Below are 18,424 nucleotides of genomic sequence, written 5' to 3' on the forward strand. Positions count from 1 at the left end.
CTCCCACAAGTATACAATGTCACAAACATAAACACATTACATTAATTGATCAAATACTCATCTTCTCTTCCTCTTTTCACTAATTCTCTCCTTTTAAACCACCTCATTATATGTGTATCATTATGTGTGTATCTTTATAATCTAATTCATAGGACCATCTTATAGATTATTTATTACAGATCTTGAATGATTCATTTTGATCTGGGACCCCCATCTTACATTGTTTGGGATCCAATGTGGTAATTTGAGCACATTACATTCCAATTTGGTATCTGGCATGTTTTGTTTGTTATATCCTGATATAATGATAGTAATTAATCCTTTTACTACCATATTCCTGTTGAAATACACTGCCTTTGTTCCATTTAATTTTGAAAATAATGAGGAATTTATTAAAATAGCTATCATTATTAAGCTGGTGTTTGGAATATAAATTAACAAACTTCAATTGAAGCTATTAATTTAGATCACTTTAAAATGGTGAATTTGTATTGTAGAACAAGAAATATTCTTAGGAGGGTTGGCATCAAAAGAGTTAAAGTGAGAACCACAAGGTTACTTCTGTTGCTGTTGAAATATCAAGTTTTCTTGATTTTACTTGTAAGGATTGGCAGCCCAGTACAAAGTTTGGACTAAAAGAGATATTTCTCTTATATTGTTGAGTGTATTTGTGTCTGTATTTATGTGTTTGTTGGTTACTTTATACCATTGCACTTATACTGATTGAACTGAGCTGACTTGTGACAAGATAAGGACTATTCAATGACAGCTTAGTTCAATTTGATGTCTGCTGCTGAAGTGCATGACCTTACATTCTTAAAGACCAATGGAACTGTGGTCAATGGCTAGAACCTGGTACTTTGCCTTATTATTTGGAACTTATTTATTGAGTCATTAATAAAGAAAACAGAAATGAAAGACAAACCTCCACTCCCCTCTCTTGTCTAGGTTTGAACTCAAACAATTTCTTCCCCCTGTTAGGAGAATATTAATAATTTTGACTGTGTTACTGATCTATCTATAGTGTCACAAACTAACATTAGAGACATTTCTTCTCTGGTCGTTGTTGCAAGGATGAGCAGTAGCAATGACGATATACTGTACTAAGCATCTTACTGTATTTAGTTTCATCATCATTCTTACAGATTAGTGGCTCTGTGCCAATCATAGAAATTAATAATAATGATAATAATAATAGTAATGACAATAATGATGATGATGATAGTGATGATAAGGTATTCGATTGGCAGCAAGTGAATTACCTAGTGCTATTTAGTTACATTTCTTTATGTTATGATTTAAAATTCTGTAGGGGCTGCTAAGTTGAATACCAATCACCTAGAATCAGTATAGCCAAGAAAATGCCTTGTGGTATTTTGTCATATCCTGTTGCTTTCTGATTTCAAATCCTATTGAAATTAACATTGTCTTTTATCTCTCTAGGGCTGAACTAGTCAATTACTGGGCTTGATACAAATGACTATTCTCTTTCCCAAAATGTGTGGCCTTCTTTCTAAATTAGAAATCGTCGTTAACATCATCATCATCATTATTAGTAATTTTTTTTTTTTTTGTATTAAGGTATTGGAGTGGCACAGACTGTACAATGGTAGATTAAATGACATGTAGTATTTAGTTTCTTTTTGTTACATTCTGAGTTCAGATCCTGCCAAGGTGAACTTCACCATTTGATACCACTGTGGTCTTAAAATGATAGCAAACAAGTACTGAGGTTAATTTAGTTGACCATTCTTTCTCTTCTACAAATATGTGGCCTTGTGCCAATGAAAGAAATCTTTGGTTCTTAGATTTAGTCAGGTGGTGTATTTATATGTGTGTTCAGGTGAAAGTAAAGGTAGAAATAGAAGTAAGAGAGACTGTATAGATGTGGTGGGGAGAAGTTAATAGGAGAGGAGCAGAAAGAATGGTGGGATTGTTTTTTTCTTTTTATGTGTGTGTAAGTGGTTCAATTCATTTTCAATTTACTCAATTTATTTTCTTTGTACACAAGCAGAGATGAATTAAAGATGTATTTAGTTGTGAACATTTGTTTTTATTTGTGGGTGTGAAGTGTGAGAAGAAAAGATGGCAGCATGGGAAGGGGGAAGGAGGAGAGTTGAGACAGAGACAGAAATCGTGTGTGGTAAAAGTGACAATGAGAGAGAGAGAGAGAGAGAGAGAGAGAGAGAAAAATTGTTTATGTGCTTCGCTATGTGTGGGTGTCTCTGTCTGTCTATCTAAAAGCCCATACTTAGCCGGCAGTCTATTTCAAGCCTACACATATAAAATCATCTTTTCATCTTAATGACAACTCTTGTCTCCCATTTTCCCCATCATCACACCAGTCAAGCTCCTGTTACAGTGGCCTTACCTTATTTATTTGACTTTTGACAAATAAAATGACAACTAATTCTGCTAATCATACTGCTATTACCTTCACCAACACCACCAATAACTGCTGCTATTCCTACTATTATTACTATTACTACATCTTAAATATAAAATTCATTCTTTAGCAGGTTCAGGATACCTTTTTTTTTATCTAAACTGTGTTATTGAAGACAGAATCAGTAGAACAGAACTGAGCAAAATATCTGGTAGTATTTAGTTACATCCCTTTCCATTCTGATTTTAAATCCCACCAGGATCAGCTTCACTTTTCACTCTCCCTGAATCAATAAAATAAATGTCAGGCTTTGGAGTTAATTACATTGAAAACACTAATTTTTCCCAAATTTAGAAAGACAAAATTAATTTCGGGTTCCACTTGAAGCGAAAGGTGAGAGTAGAGAGGGAGGTGTTGCCCTACTGTATATTGAAAAGTGGCTGAGAGTGGCAAGTACAGCTAAAGTAAATAGGTCCTATCCCCGGTATGCATCTATAGGCTAAGGAATACTGCTGGAACAGGGCACCTGCTCTTGATAGCAAAGGTAATTTTGGATCTCTAGGACTCCTTGATTTTTAAGGTGGCAATCTTTCTTAAAGGAATTTTTCCTATGTGTACATACTGTGTCGACTGTCATTATTCATGTCATCCAGTTTCAATGTAAACCCCCACATTTAACCTGTCTCTGTAATGTCTCTTTAACTATCACCTTTGTGGCAATAATAAAAGATTATTTTTGATGATGATGATGATGATTATTGTTTCAGATTTTGGCCCAAGGCCAGCAATTTTAGTGAGAATGGGTTGGTCAATTACAATGACCCCAGTGCTCAGTTGTTACTTATTTTATCAATACCAAAAGAATGAAAAGAAAGTTGACTATGGTTGAATTTGAACTTGGAATATGAAGAAATGCCATTAAACATTTAGTCTAATGCCTTAAGATTTTACCAGCTTATTATGATAGCAACAACAACAACAACAACAATAATAATAACAATAATTTCTTATACCAGTACAAGATGACAAACTTCAAAAGGATGGGAAGAGTATTCTGAACCAAGTATATTACTATTACCTATTTATTTTTACCAGAAGGATGGAAGACAAAGTCAACCTTGGCAGGTTATCAACATTGAAAAACATAACTATTATTAGAACCCCACAGCCTTAGGTGTTGTTTTAATAGTAATAATTTATTTGTTTATTTTCTTTCACTGACCACTTTTGCAAGGAATGATTGCATAATCCAACTGAGTGGACCTCAGTGCATTACTGATATTTTTAGCACTACACACTCACCTCCAATGATGTATTATAATGCAGAATATTTATTTTGTTAATAAAATACTGTAAAACACCTAATCTGGCTAAATACTATCTAGGTACTTGGCAGAAATGGAAAAATGTTAGAGTAATTGAACTGAATGTTTTTTTTCTGTTTTTGCTTACATCCCTTTATGTTCTGAGATCAAATACAACAAGGGTTGTTTGTATTTTCCATCATCCAGGGTGTCAGTGAAATAAGTGCCAGCCAAATAGTTGCTTCAATCTCACCAATTACACCTTTTCTACAAATATGTGGCCTCCTGCCTACATAAGAAACAACAACTATTATCATCATCATCATCATCATCATCATGTATGCAGCAAAATCGTAGAACCGTTACAACATCGGAGAAAATGCTTTACTGTATTTCTTCCAGCTCATTGCATACTGAGTTCAAATTCCACTGAGGTCAACATTGCCTTTCATCCTTTCAGGGTAGATAAATGAATACCAGTTGATCACTGGTGCTTATTTTATCAATGTTGATGTAATAGGCTTACCACTCTCTTACTGTTGCTGGCTTTGTGCCAAAATTTGAAACTACTACTTCTATTAAGGCAGCAAGCTGGCAAAGTTAACACACTGGACATAATACTTTACAGTATTTCTTTCAGCTCTTTATGTTCTCAGTTCAAATCCTACCAAGGTCAACTTTACCTTTCATCCTTATGGGATTGATAAAATAAGCACCCACCAAGTACTGGGACCAATGTAATTGGCCTGCCCTCTCCCATCAGAATTTCAGGCCTTGTGTCAAAATTAGAAGGCCAATAAAGGAAATCACTATTATTGCCACAAATTTGGTGGGGAGGGATTTACAGGTTAAACCAACTCCATAATAATAATGGTAATAGCTTTCTAACATAGGCACAAAGTCAGAAATTTGAAGCAGTGGAGGAGATAGTCAATAACATCAAGACTAATATTTGACTGGTACTTTATTTTATTGATCCCAGAGGGATGGAAGGCAAAGTTGATCTCAATGGAATTTGGACTCAGAATGTAAAGAGCCATAAACAAGTGTGTTGTCCTTCAAGATCTGCTTTCAAATTCTTCTAGGATCAATGGAAACGTACCAACCATTTACTGTGGTTGACTCAATAGATAGTACATACCTCCCTACTGTCAATTTATGTCCATGTACCACAGAAATCATCATTATTACCATTATTGTTTATTATTATTACTATTATTATTATTATTATTATTATTATTATTATTATTATTATTAAGGCTGCAAGCTGGGAGAGTTGTTAGCACGCAGGGCAAAATGTTTAGTGGCATTGCATCCGTCTGCATGATTTGAATTCAAATTCCGCCAAGGTCGACTTAGCTTTTTATCTTTTTGGGGTCAATAAATTAAGTACCAGTGAAACACTGGGGTCAATGTAACTGAATAGTACCTTCCCCACAAATTGTAGGCTTTGTACCTTTAGTAGAAAGGATTATTATTATTGTTGCTGTTGTTGTTTTAAAAAATAGGAAAATAAAAGAAATCATTATAATTAAAACTATTTTTAGGGTTATGGATGTCAGAAATGGTAGAGTGCCTGATAAAATGTTCTGTAATATTTAGTTACATCCCTTTACGTTCTGAGTTCAAATCCTGCTGGATTCAATTTTTTTCCCTTATCTTTGGGCAATCGAAATATACCTGCTAAGTACTGAGTAAATTAAAATAAATTGCATTGCACTTTCAAAATTTGTGACCTTGTGCCTATACAAGACATTATTATTATTATTATTATTATTATTATTATTAGTTAATACAGTGCATGAAAGTATGGGTATTAAATAGATAGATATAAATAGAATGAGAAGGCAAACATCCTGAGGGACTAAAACCTACATATTCTTATAAGCACTCAAGGTAATGAATATTTTAATTAATCACTATTATTGTTGTTATTTCTTATATAGTTACGAGCTCTGAGATGTGTAGCTGAAGAAATATGAGAAGTTAGGAAGTGGCAATGTTCTTGTATTTCCAAAAATCATATAGCACTTGCAACACTATGAAGAATACCATTACTTGTAAAAGTATCCAGTGTTAGTGAAATCTTAAATTTATCAACCTCTATGGTTAATAGACACAGCACAAACAACAGGTTCTGTGATAAATATCAAGGTATTGATAATGCAAAATATCTAAATAGGTGTCAATAAATCACTTTATGACATGAAGATTCATGCATAGGTAGTAATAATAGAGGGTGCTCTTGTCACAATTGAGAAAATGTGTGTGGTAGGGAAAGGTTCTTGTTTCTTTCTCAATTGTTTTTTTTGTTTCTGTTTTCTTTATTTTTACTAATTCTTTTCATTCTGTGCAAAATAATTTTGGCAAGTTCTGAGATAACTAAAATTAACAAAAGAATGACTACAACAACGATGATGATGGTGGTGGTGGTGGTGGTGGTGGTAACTGGAATCAATTCATTTTTTTAATTACTGTTTATATCTTTCTTTTCATTCTCCCTCTATCTCTTTCACTTTCTCCCTCTCTCTTTCCGTTTCTTTCTTTCACTCCCTCTCTTTCTTTCTTCTCCTCTCTTATACATACACACACATGCCAGCCCCTATCCTAGTGATAGTTTTATATTTTCCATGATTTTATATTTTTTCTTTATTACTTTAATTAGATATTATTCACAAGCACATGTACATACATGCTTATACATATATATGCACATAACTACACACACACACACACATATATATGCACACTAAACTAGTACACACTTTAACTATCCATCCATCTCTTTATCAAGCTCTTTTCACCAACAGTGTCCCTAATATTTTTTTATGACTACCTCTTCACCAAATACATGCAGCCTACACACACACACGCACACACAACCTCGCATAGGTGTCTATGTGCATTTGTTCATATGCGCAACAAACACACTCATGAGCACCTCTGCAGAGATACATATTTGCCTACATACACACGTGTGTACAACACCTGTCTTTTGAACTGATATATATATACTTTAGCTACCTAACCATCCAGCTATAGATATTTGTCGACAATTTGTCTATCCCTTTCCTTTATCATGTACCTTGGACTTACACAAGCACATATACATGCACACACACACACGCACATGCATACCCACACACACACACACACGCACATGCATACCCACACATACACATATGCACGTGTGCACACACACACACACATGCACACACAACCACCACTTACATACACTCATTCCTTTGTACAGTTCTGTATCTTTCTCTCCATTCCATTCAGGGTTTTATTTTTATTTCATTCCTCCTCCCCCACCCCCACCCCACCCACACAATCAATATGAGAATAACTTTATAATAGATCTCTTTGCAGAATATCTTCACTGTCAACACTTGATGTTGATCAATTGGTTTTTCAAAAGTGAGAGTTAATAAGCACAAGGAGATAGCAATAACTAGAAAAAATGCTTTGTTAACCAGTTAACACGATGTGAACGTATAATAAATAAATATCTATATAGAAAAACCTTTATTATTAATAATTGATGTTTGGGCAATTCATTTTTCAAAACTGATAAGTGATCAGTATTATCAACCCTTGGAAAAGAGAAGGCAACAACAGACACAACTGCAACAACAAAACTGCTAAGTAATCAACAATTGTTTACTTACCTTAAGTCTTTCATCTTGCCCTTAGCAGTAGGGTTGGTGATTTCCACTGTTTCTATTTAACACAACCTCTCATTCCTTTTTTTCTTAACAGAATAAATGGTATTCCATATGTTAGAAAATATATTTATTTTGGATTTTTGTTGTTGTTGTTGTAACAAAAGGGATTGCTGTTTGTTTTACTGTGTGTATGTGTATGTGTAATAATTTTTTTTTTTTTTTTTTGCAAACAAAAAGACCAACAGACAGATAAACAAACACAAAAGAACAGGGAGCACTGGAAGTGATCAGCTAATAATTCCTTGATATGAAAATAGATGATTGTCAATTTAAGTTCCTTGTAACATTAGGCTCCCTTTTCTGGGTGAGCTTTTTGTGGTTTTGATAAGAGATATGTATAGATATGTGTTTACGCACATGTGTATGGCAGGTGAGTATGTGTATGTGATTAAGAGAATGTGAGTTCATGTAAAAAGTGTTTGCGTCTTTCTGTTTTGTCTGTTTGTGTGTTTGTGTTGGTTTTTCTGTTTATGACTGTTCTTTTTTTCTTTCTGTTTTCAGCTATTTAGCGGCTTTTCTGTTGAGTATTTATATACCTATATCCTTAATGGAATGGACATGTAACACTCAGGCACTCAAATATATATACATATACACACAAATATAAAACAATTACATCTCATATACCTATAAATTCGTACAGATTGACTTTATGCGTTTGTGTATATATATATATTACATATATTTACACACAAAAATATACACTCACAGTCAGTCTAGTATATTGACAATAGGGTACAACAATCTATTTCACACACACACATGCATATATATATGCATATATTTATGTATATATATATATAATTATATATATATGTATGTGTGTGTGCCTGTGTTTGTGTTTGAACTTGAAACAGAAAGTAAAGGTAACTCTCGCTTTAGCGAAAATGGTTTACCTGTAAAGCTAAGGGTCGGTTTTACCTGAGTGTTGTTGTACTGTGTGTGTAAACTATATAGAAGTAGAGTGTCTCATTTAAAGAAGATAGACAAAGTGGAGGTGAGATTTGTTTTGTTTGTTAGTTTTCTTCTTGTTTATCTTGATTTTAGGTGTGTTGTTTCTGTATGAGTGTGTGTTTAGTTTGAGCTTATGATGTATGCTGTGCTGTGGTGTACATGCGTATCTTAAGTCAACTCAAATGAGTTGCATGGACAGTTAAAGGCAATAATAATAATAATAATAATAATAATAATAATAATCCAGATGGAAGTGTTGTAATAATGTAGATAAAAAGAATCCTAGTGACAACAATACTAAGTGTATATATGTATATGTATGTACATATATATATTTATTTATATATTTATATATATATATATATAAATATATATTTATATATACACACAGCACACTAGGCCTTTAACTGTCAGAGCTGCTCCAATGTGCTCACTTCTGCTAACAGCTCTAGCATTAGTTAAGATAAAAAAAAATATCTTATTTTTTCTTCTTCCTTTCTTTTTTCTTTTCTTTTCTTTTCTTTTTTTTTCTTTTTTTGGTAATATTTGTCTTCTTCTAAGGATCTGTGGACTAAGAATTTATCTAAGTATCTTTCACCTCCACCTCTCTGGCTCCACCTCTACCTCCTTTCCTCCTCATCCTTCTCTCCCTGCTACTTCTACTTTTGCTACTACTGCTGCTGCTGCCAATATTGTTATTTCTGATGATGTTGTTGTTGTTGTTGTGGTTGTTGTTGCCAGCTGACTGCTGTTCCTCAAACAAGCTCCTTGCAGCTACCATTCCAGATCACTTAAAACATATACCGAGCTCTTAACTTCAGCTCTCCTATATGCTGCCTGTTCTATTTGGTCTGTTCTCTTTTTCTCTACATATCTGTGTGTGTGTGTGTGTGTGTGTGTGTGTGTGTGTGTGTGTGAACGAAAGGGAGTAAGAAAGGGAAAGAGAGAGAGAGAGAGAGAGTATTGGATGGGAATTAGTTATTGTTATGAGGATATTGTTATAGTTCGAAAACCTACTGAATTTGCACCCTCAAATTAATGCATTTATTTAAATCTTCCTGTTGTGCTTGTGCTCCTATATTGTGTACTAGTCCTCTCTTTCTTTCTCTACCTCTCTCTTTATATACACACATGCACACTGATGAGGGTCTCCCTTCCCATGATATATAATCTAAAATGCAGTACCTTGGTTGTGTAACACAACCTTAACAAATACTATCTTCCACCTTGTTCCCACCACGAAGTCCATTAAACTACTGCTTTTCTCAGATTTTTCTCTTACCTGCCAACCCAAATACCTTTTTCCTGTAGCTTTCATCCTGGACTAAGGTGTAACTGCTATAGAAAAACAAGGACTCCTTTTGCATTTCTTCACAGATAGATAGATAGATAGCTATACAGGTAAACAGGTAAATTTATTATTTAATAAATGCAATCATAAAAATGTCATTGCATATAACACCAGACACACACACACAGAGGCACACAACAAAAAGGGATGTGGGTCTGTTGGCTGTATATTGCAGCCTAACAATCTATCACTACCCCAACACCAATGTTGCTGCTGCTGCTGCTGCTGGTACTACTACTGCCACCTTCCACACCACCACTACCGTTCATACCACTACTAACACTGCTACTACCCAATATGAATAAAACAGCTAAACAGTTAAGACAAGCTTATTTCACAGTCATGCTGTATCCAGATGTTGGTTAGCCTGGCAAGGTACCTGCTCTCACCTTATGTTAAAGCAAAACAAGTCAGCAAGGGAACCTCTACATGATCGTACATGCTAGAAAGAGTAGCCAAATCTCCCTCATATCAAACCATAATGTCTAAGAAAAGAACCTATTGAATAATGTGGTCTTTAGTTCCCTGCACATTAGTAAAAGACTGGGTACTCATAGCTAGTATGCCTTCATATGTCAGCTCAATCAGGGCTGACCTGGAACTAAACAACAACTACAAAACAACTACACATTGTATCTGTGTGTATATTGATGAGAACAGATACAGTGTATAAAAAGGAACAACTTAGTTACTCTTAGCTTTTTAGTTTTTTAGGGGGGGGGGGCACTTTATTTTTATTATTATTATTATTATTATTACAGTAGTTAAATTAAACTGTTTACAAATAGAACTTGTGTGATTAAGAATATGAAGTGACAGGTCCACTGTCCTTGTTATAAGGGTTTATTATCTCAGACATTAGTGTAGCCCTGATGATTCTTGCTTAGTACTCAGAGTACCAACAACTCCAGTCGCTACTGGTGAACATTCAAGTACTTTTGCTCCATCAGCAATTCCATTCCAATACCAACTTACCAGTGATTCTTCCAACCACAAATTAAGCAACCTAATGTCACACATGTATCTATGTGTGTTTATGTATATTCATACATATTCTCGCTCTCTCCCTTTCTTTGTCTTTTTCTGTTTCTATCTGTCTGTCTCTCTCTCTCCCTCCCCTCTCTCTCTCTCCTACACACATATAGATATCAATATTGATTTTAATCTCAGGGTGGTACACTTGTAAAGACAGTAAACTAAAAGCCTTGGAATGGTTATGTATTTAATGCCTACAGGGGTCAGTATCAGTAATATATTAATGTTGATTCATTTGCATTTAATCTTTTTGTTAAAGGATTTGGACCTATTACTGCCTATACGTGGTCAACTTGCTAGAAATAGCGGTCAAATATCTTATAAGTTACCTTATACTGGATAATGTAGCCCCCTGTGTGAGAAAAAATTTTTTTTAACCGAATGAGATGGTCACCAGTGGAATGTTTTTGATCAAAGCTCTCCATCAGAGCTGATTTGTGGTCAACAACAACATCAATTATAATGTTAACATAAATCAGAAATTGCATGAGTCAATTTATACCTGTATATATAACCTGTTAATACTAACATGTAAGTACTAACTAATAGTCACTTTTTATACACTGTATCTGTTCTCATCAATTTCTTCAGTATCTTGTTTCATGAATGAAATTTTCTCTCTCTGTCTCGCTTTCTTTCTTTCTATCTTTCTCTCCCTCTCTTTTCCTCTATCCTTCTGTCTTTATCCCTTCCTTTTCTCTCTGCTTCTCTCTTACTCTCTCCTCTCTTCCTCTGTCTCTCTTCTCTCTCCTTCTTCCTCTTTCTCTCACCCACTTTGTATGTTCTAAATAGCCTCTAGCTAACCACATGTATGTGTTGATGTGTATATTATATGACCATATACTGGAATATTTAAATATTTAATAAGTTCACTTTACAATCATGAAGCTTTGAGTTCAATCCCACTGAATGGTACCTTGCACAAGTGCCTTCATTCATAATCTCAGGTCAACCTAAGCATTGTGACTAAAACTTAGAACTCAAAAACTATACTAAAGCATGTAATTACACTTGTAATTCAAAGGGCCGACCTTATATATTGTGTCAGACTGAGCCTGCCTTAGAATTACATCAAGGTTACAAGTGATGTAATTCTAAGTAGTTGCTTTATTGATTGGGTACCCTAAATAACATCATGGAAACTCATATGTGATCCATATATTTTATATAATACTTAAGCATACACACACATATAGGAATACAAACATATACAACACACACACTTATATATATATTCTATATATATATATATATATATATATATATATATATATATATATATATATATATCATCATCATCATCATCATCATCGTTTAACGTCCGCTTTCCATGCTAGCATGGGTTGGACGATTTGACTGAGGACTGGTGAAACCGGATGGCAACACCAGGCTCCAGTCTGATTTGGCAGAGTTTCTACAGCTGGATGCCCTTCCTAACGCCAACCACTCAGAGAGTGTAGTGGGTGCTTTTACGTGTCACCCGCACGAAAACGGCCACGCTCGAAATGGTGTCTTTTATGTGCCACCCGCACAAGCCAGTCCAGGGGCGCTGGCAACGATCTCGCTCGAAAATCCTACAGGAGCCAGTCAGGCGGTACTGGCAACGGCCACGCTCAAAATGGTGCATCTCATGTGCCACCCGCACAAGAACCAGTCCAGGGGCACTGGCAACGATCTTACTTGGCTTGCCGGGTCTTCTCACGCACAGCACATTTCCAAAGGTCTCGGTCAGTAGTCATCGCCTCGGTGAGGCCCAATGTACGAAGGTCTTGCCTCACCACCTCAGCCCAGGTCTTCCTGGGCCTACCTCTTCCACGGGTTCCCTCAACTGTTAGGGTGTGGCACTTTTTCACGCAGCTATCCTCCTCCATTCTCACCACATGTCCATACCAGCGCAATCGTCTCTCTTGCACGCCACAACTGATGCTTCTAATGTTCAGCTTTTCTCTCAAGATACTTACACTCTGACGGGTATTCACATTGACATTACACATCCAACGGAGCATACTGGCTTCATTCCTTGCGAGCTTACGTATGTCCTCAGCAGTTACAGCCCATGTTTCACTGCCATGTAGCATGGTTGTTCGTACGCATGCGTCATACAGTCTGCCTAAAAGTTAATGCATATGTTTGCCACAAACCTAATGAACAATGTGCCCCAGCATAAGTGTTGGAACAAAATTTGCTTAGGATGAGGATGTTCAAAGCTCCACAAAAATTGGGGGCAAGGGCATTTGCACTCCCTGTTCCCGAAACTATGTACATCAGGTTTTTCTGTTAGAGTTCTCCCTCTCCTGGGTTAGTTGCCTTTGCCATGGCTGTAGGCTAAACATGCACCTGGGTACTAAACTAAAAATTTCTAAATTCCTACACATAGATACATATATCATATAACTGGATAACCATTGACTCTTCTTAGTTCATTCACTTGTCATCCTGCAGGGGTGTCCAAAAATAATCCTACTCACTAAGCAAGCTTGGTGGTGTTGCTGGTGTAGCTGCTGATGGTCTGACCATGCAACAGGTTGTACACAAATTGACCTGACCGTATATCTATACATTTATATGTATACACACATATGCACATTTATGTATGTGTGTATATATATATATATATTATATATATATATATATATATATATATATATATATATATATATATATATATATATAATGAATGTATGTGTGTGTTTGTGTGTGTAATTACAGATGAATAAAGCAAAAGAAACCCAAATTGTAGCTGTTTCTAAGTGTGCTCAGGCAACAAAATATACCTGGCATCTAGTAGCCTGTATCACTGTGTCTGTATATCTACATTTCATTTCAATAATAACAGTTCTCTATACAAATTCTTCTATCGATGATAATGAGGATAACAATAATAATGTGTGTGTGTGTGTTTATTTGCTTTAATGACCTGAATTTCTGTTTATATGTGCTTGATCGATTTCTGACTAACATGTTGTTTAACCCCAAGTCAGTTCTGACTGAGCAGACCTATGATCAAAAGCATTCCAACCATGGCCAGTTGTTTCTTTACATGTCAGAGACTGCATTATCCTTCTATTTTTAAGACTAAAGGTTTAATTTAATGGAAATTTAGTTGCTATTTCTAGTTGTTTGATCAGCCATATAGAGGTTCCTTTGATTGCTTTAGAGACTAATGTGTTATATTTATATAAACTTTGGAAGTATATATAAGTACATTTATATGTACTTGTGGTTTAACAGTTAGAGTATTTTTTCATAAAAATATAATACCATGGGTTCAATTCCTGCATCAGGCAGTGCATTGTACTTTGTGCAAGGTACTTCATTTCACATTACACCAGTTTACTCTACAGAAAATGACTACCAGTCAAGTACTTGTGCAGCTCTCTCTTCATCTAGGTGTCACATCCTGGATGTGACATAGAACCAAGTGGAAGTGTTGAGAGGGTGTCTATGACTACTTGTGACTATGTAGGGACCTAAAACAATTAACAAGAGCATGGTACATCCTACCAAACCATTCTACTTCATGGATGACAACTAGCTTTTTAAATAAGTACTTGGAGAGTTTTTCTGGGCAAAGATGATTCAGTGATGCAGTTCTCTTTGCTGTAAATAGAGATTACATGGAATAATTTAATGACATATGCAGTGGATAAAATGTAAAATTGATAAAACTAGATTTGATCTGCTTCTCTTGTGGTTATTACTTGCAGAATCTGGCTAGGTACTTTGGATGAAACACGTGTTGAATGGTACCCTAATAACTTTATGGCTTATAGTCAACTACAATAAGATACTTATTGTTGTTGATTATATACATCACTAGATAAGTATTGAGCTAACGAGGAAGCCTTTTTGTGGTCATTTGACTGCTATTTCTTGCAACCAAATTTCCCTCAAATCATACCCTACCATCTTATAACAAGGTCACATTGGAAAATGTATCTTCAATATATAAACCAATGGGGTGGTTATGTTTGGAATGCTTTTGCTGATAAATCTTGATCAGGACTGGCTTGGGGCTAACCAGCAACAACTGTAAGTGTATGTGTGTGTTGTCTGTTCAGGTAAAAGTAATGTTCACACATTTTGTAATTATTATAGCTATGAGATTTAGTGTTCTCATACCACAACATGAACTTTTTGAAATATCAGTAATTCATAATGGAGGCTGATGCAGGACTCTGAGAGGGGGTAAGGAATTCATGATACTTGTCATACTTGCACCTAAGAATTTCAAGGGATCTCAGAAAACATTTGCCTTTGTTGAAGAATCGTTGTACACCTTGATAAAATTCTTCTCAGAAGCCCTGGTTTCACCCAAATATGTATTTGTGCATGTGTGTGTGGTAATGATGATAATTAATTAATTAGTTTATATCCATTGAATATCTCCATTTTCAAACTTAATATAATTATATATATATATATATATATATATATATATATATATATATATATATATATATATATATATATATATATATATATATATGTGTGTGTGTGTGTGTGTGTGTGTGTGTAGGTATGTATTTTTGCATATGTATACATATATATGTATAAGTGTGTGTGATGTATTAGGTTAAAAAAAACTTTGATGGAATAAGTTAAAGTATGCCTGAAGGATATGAACCCATATATTTTGAACCCATGTCATTCATGGTTGAGAAAATGCAGGTTTGAAACTCACAGGTACCTTTCAGCTTTTTCCCTACCAAGTGTTTTTTTAACCCAATATATTACATGCTATTATTTGTAACTGTATCCACTTCGAGGTTCATCCTTAAAATTTTTTTAAATACACGTTAACTGGATCTACAAAATACAAATGCATCCCTGAGGTAATCTTCTGTACAATGTGTCCTGGGTGTATTTTTTATGGTATCAGCACCCAAATAATTGTCTTGTTCACCAATCACTTTAAGGGGAGTACAGAGGAGTGTGTTTTTCACTGTGGAACTAGTACAGGAGGTGGGGCATCTTGTACACAGTAAATGTAATGGATATTCAGTAATCTAAGACATGTAGACTATGGAAATATGTGAGAGACAGGTAGACAGACAGAGAATGAGAGAGAGAAAGAAAGAGAGAGCGAGTGGTAATGACTACAGAAAGGCAAAAAAACGTTAGCCAAGAGAGGCAAGAGTATAAAGATGGTGAGTACTCAATAACCTAGAGCATGTACATTGGCTTAGATGACTGAGGAAGGGAATAAGAGAGAGACTATGATGATATCTGAAGGACCAGAAGGGGTGGGTGAAATGAACAAGATTGTTTAGGGTGGCGTCAGAAAGGAAGTGCAAGAGCAGGAGAAAAAGGTAAGGGTAAGGTTTGAGATAAAGACAAGAGTAGGTGATGGGTGGCAATAGAAGTGGCTTAGAACAGTGCTACTCAAAGTGGTGGTCTACGGACTGGCACCAGTCTGCAAGCCATCAGCTGCCGGTACACAGCGAGTTTCCAGAAAAGAAAGAAACATTATAAAATACTTGTTATATTGAATTATTTGTTTATAAAATTTTAAAAAATTGTCAACTTTTATCATATTCAATATATATATTGTTTCTGGTATCAATTAATATTACTAAGAAATATTACCGGTCCTTGGCATATTGGACAAAAAAAAAAACTACCGGTACACCACATCAGATAGTTTGAGAATCACTGGCTTAAGGACAGAGATTAATACCTGGCAGTACAGAAGTGCAAAGTTACAATGCATCAGGTGGAGAGACAAGGGTGATCCAATGCAATTTCTTAAACACATATCTAGTGAGAGATGGAAGACCATAAGTGATAAATGGGTGAAAATGGGATGAGCAATTGATAGATAAGAGGTGGGGAAGGGGCAACACACACACACACACATACATGTATATATAAATACACACACACACACATACATGCACAAACACACACACACATACACGCACATACACACACAAATAGGAGTTTCATCATACCCAAATATATCATTATAGATACATAGACATAATGTGTAGCAAATAATCCTCACTTTCATTTCTAGTGGACATAGAAACTGACTTAATAAAAAAAGGTTTGTTGACATTGTCTGCCAAGAAATCAGTCTCTGGCCCTGTGCTTTCAAAGACAAATGAAATTTTTTAAATCCCTTATTTAAAAAACAGTTAAAAGTTAGTGACAAGTAGATCCTCTGATGCTTCAGTAATATGTATTTTTTCAACTGATGCTAACATGGTAAAATGGAAATAAAAACAAATATGCCATTCAATCATGACAGTGAGTGAATAATATTCTTAACGTCAACATTCAGTTTTCCACAACCACTTCTATGTTCTCCAGTTAATTTTTAACTCTTTCACTCTTGACTTCCTGAACCTTATTTTACCTGGCACTCCACCGTTGCTACGGTATAGAGAAAAATAAACCATCCACCTGTAAACCGGTGTTACGGGCTCAAAGGGTTAATCATATCAAATGTAGTTAGACTCATTGAAAAGGACCAGTGCTCTACTAAATTTTGAGATATAATAGAAAATTAGTTGGGTCAAAAAAGGTTACAATAAAATATGTATTCAAAAATGAGAGATGAAAGAATAACATTTAGATACAACTTCTAAGCAGTATAGTTACCTTTTTCTTTATCATTTTTGTTTTAATCACACTTAAATTAAATATTTGATAGAAAGGAATCTATTTCTGTAAACAAAGTTAAAATCAGTGCAGTAGAAAAAAATTGAGATAAAAAGTGGTTAAAAGAGAAAAGGATTTATTTTTGATATTATCCATAAATTATCATATCTCTGTTATTTTAAAAGAAAATTTAGTATAATTAAGCTTCATTAAAAGATCTCAGTAGCAGGAATCCTTTTCTTTTCAAATTGGTGCGGTAGAGAAAAACTTATGGGGCAAAAAATAGCCAAATTTGAGAGTAAGGCCAAAATTAGTTGTCATGTCATTATATTTTTGTTCTTTCAGAAAGAAAAGTAGTGTAAAGTTTTCTAAAATCTAAATGAAGAAATAATAATTTTGAAAACTACATCAAAATTGGTTCAATAGAAAAAACTTCTGATATAAAAATGGTCAAATTTGAGAATGATCTCAAATAACTATTGTGACGTTGAAAATTGAGTATATAAAGGGCAAAGTAGAGGGGCAGTATTGAATTGGTTCCAAATTTTGATTGGTTTGGTTACCTCTCAAGATGTGTGTAAGCTGTGAGTAGTATTGCACAACTTACCTAAATTTTGAAAGCAGGTATATTTAATATATCATATGTAGAGAACAGGCTTTAGAAGCAAGTTTAGGTGCAAAATATCATTTTTCATTCAAATTTAATAAAAATGCCAAGATTCTTTGTGAATAAGATTATTCTTAGATTAATGCATAAATATGCCAATTTGAGCTCATTAAATAGTACATTTCACATGTTGTTTTCAAAATGGTATTTATTTTTCAACAGTTGAGCAAGAATTGTTTTCTGTATTTATTTTTGTACCAAATAGTAAAGATTAATCAATTCATATAATTAATATTTAAAATAATAAGTATGGCTGCTTAGCACCAAATTTAGGATTCTGGATTATAGTAGGAAAATTAATCAACTATATTAAAATTTGATAAATCAATAGAATTAGGCATAGACAATTTATTATTGCCAAATTTATTCTTTGAAAAATATTTTATATCTTAT

The 18,424-nt window shown here is 34.5% G+C and overlaps 1 protein-coding gene across 4 annotated transcripts in view; it reads left to right on the plus strand.

The window, feature by feature from the left end:
• LOC106872357 (uncharacterized) overlaps positions 1-18,424 on the plus strand; it is a 348,763-nt gene that overhangs the window by 257,477 nt on the left and 72,862 nt on the right. Inside the window, exon 1 of one of the 4 annotated variants that reach the window (XM_089348774.1) lies at positions 9,085-9,221. The exons of 2 other annotated variants lie outside the window; for them this stretch is intronic. The gene's annotated coding sequence lies outside the window, so the exon portion shown is untranslated. Of the gene's footprint in view, positions 1-9,084; positions 11,290-18,424 lie in introns of those variants that run through there. One more of the 4 variants, XM_089348772.1, reaches the window with a different exon arrangement.

This window comes from Octopus bimaculoides, chromosome 3, assembly GCF_046866305.1.
Source record: "Octopus bimaculoides isolate indiv1 chromosome 3, ASM4686630v1, whole genome shotgun sequence".
Taxonomy (NCBI): domain Eukaryota; kingdom Metazoa; phylum Mollusca; class Cephalopoda; order Octopoda; family Octopodidae; genus Octopus; species Octopus bimaculoides.